Source organism: Aplysia californica, unplaced genomic scaffold, assembly GCF_000002075.1.
Source record: "Aplysia californica isolate F4 #8 unplaced genomic scaffold, AplCal3.0 scaffold00221, whole genome shotgun sequence".
In the NCBI taxonomy this organism is placed as follows: domain Eukaryota; kingdom Metazoa; phylum Mollusca; class Gastropoda; order Aplysiida; family Aplysiidae; genus Aplysia; species Aplysia californica.
This window is the reverse complement of record NW_004797491.1, coordinates 495,790-498,289: the sequence shown is the minus strand read 5'-3', so window position 1 is coordinate 498,289 and position 2,500 is coordinate 495,790.

The window sequence follows — 2,500 nt, the reverse complement described above, 5'->3', positions numbered from 1 at the left end:
CGATTCATCATACACACACGAAAAACATGAGTTTGCTTCCTTGTATGCATATTGTTTTGAGCCTTTTAAAGTTTCGGATAAAGAAAACAAAAAATAACAAAAATCTGTTTGAATATTCAAGTAAGTTATGCCTTAAAACAGACAGCTTTTATCTTCATACCTTGTCGAGTGATCAGAACGTGCGTTCTCCAAGAGTTTATGCTTTTTATCCGGGTATAGGTTTAGTGGCATTCTTTTAGTTTAGTTTTAGTAAGGTTTTACGGCGCTCGCAACTGCATAAGGTTATATGAGCGCCAAAGGATTTCTTTAAGATTCCAGAGGTCTTGAGTTTGAGTTTGAGTTTGCGTAAAGAGAAGCACATCGACACAATGATAGTCATTTAGTGCAGGGAATAAGTATGACAGCAGACAGAAACGAGGAAGGGAAAGTAAAGAAGTAGGACCTACCAGTGGTGCCCTGCACTCACCCACCACAGTAATCTATACCATGTGCAAGCTGCGCCCATGTATTGATTTACCAGTATGAACACACCTATTGGAAACTACTTGCAAAAACGTTCTCCCTACACTAGCGCTTCCATTGACGAATGGGTTATTGACAGACTGGAAATAAAACGAGATGAATCATTCTGCACCCCCAATCCTTCCCGCCCCTTCTCACCATGCTCAGTCTTCAAATTTATCATCACCAAAAATAGATGGCGTGTAACACAACGAGGTATGAAATACATTTGTCATTTGGGTTGAACCGTGAATGAGCAAGTGCCTCATTTTTAAAGTCAGTTCGTTTGTATGTTTGTCAAGTCGTCTCATATTTAAATTAAAAAAACACACACACTCACTCACAGCAACAACAACAAAAAAACAAACAAAGACACTCGTCATCAGTAGGCCTACACCATGATATAACTTAAAATTAAAATTAGAATTAACATATAAAGCAGAAGAGCTGAAAAGAATGAAACATTGCAAGGTAAAGGTATCAAACTCAAAGTAGTACCATTGTGCCCCTTGAGAGGATTGTTAAAACCCGCGCAGCGCAATCTTAACCCTATCCGTTCGTCTGGTTTTACTATCGTGTCCATTCGACGTGGGGAACTCTGTGCCACCACTTTCCAAAGAGTAAATATACTCGTTAATCCGATCCGTACGATTTGCTATAGCTGTCTGTCAAAATGATTTTTTAAAGAAATGCTGAAAGTTTCAAAGAGATCTTCGAAGTATTCTAAAATGTGAAGAATACAACCCCAGGGGTACAAAATGAACCCAGGGCGTACGGATAGGGTTAAGATGACCGCACAATTATTCGACAGTTAAAATACGCAGCGCAAGGGATTGCGCAGACCGGTAAATTGCGCGGAACACACTCACACCTACGCATGCAAACGCATGCACACACACACACACACACACACACACACACACACACACACACACACACACACACACACACAGGCACACACATCAATGCAAAACACAAACCTACGGTCTATTTAAATTAATTTAATTACATGTGTAAGAGTCGCACGCCGTGCTTACGTGGAACCAGTAGAGAATCTTTGGTGGGACTCTACACACTCCGAGACAGAAATAAACATGATCTGCTTTCGTAGAAAATAGAGGTTCACGAACAATTTACTTTTGACAGCTCTCGTGGTCAACAGGCACGACATTCGCCTATCATTTAATAGGTCCAAGATTCGAAACGATAGTGACGGAACATTTTTTGGGGTCAAAAATTTTCTACTTTCACCTCCTTTCCTGCTCTGTCGTCTGCTTTTGTCTCCAACCCCCCGCCCCCCACCTTCACCAATCCACTGAGCTCTTGACTCTCTGTCTTAATGCAGCCTTTCAACTGCTCCTTATTTCTGCTGTCTTTCAGCCACACTCCTGATCTGATGGTAGGTAAGATCTAACACCTAGCCTTCTTGAATAAAGGTGAAAAAAATCTCGGAGATCTTGTGCGCAAGTTGCGCACGTTAAAGATCCTTTGGTAGTCCTAAAATCGAAAAGAGTAGGCTTTGGCCACCACCCGGGCAAAATTCAAAATTACCTCCTACCAAACTTAAAGTGTTTTATATTTCCCACGCGCTATGCATGACCGTAAAACATTTTGGCCTGCCAAAAAACAACTTCAAAAACAACAAGCAAAACAAAAAACCTAACCTGGATCGAATTTCAAGCAAAAAAGCATTATTTTACGATTAAACAAAACTGGTTTTAAGTAGATAATGTCAACATGGATGCCCTGAACATCTATCCTACACTAGGAAATTTGAGGGCACAAGAAGTAGACGTTTGTCTTCTAAGAGATCATGATTATTTCTGTCTCGGCTTGTGCACGGTTCCTCGTAAGCACGGCGTGCGAGTCTAATAATACATCATGAGTAATAATATTATAAATATGTAAGTGTGATTTTCGCCCTCCGCGAAGAGAAGGGGGCAGAGATGTGTGTGTGTGTGTGTGTGTGTGTGTGTGTGTGTGTGTGTGTGTGTGTGTG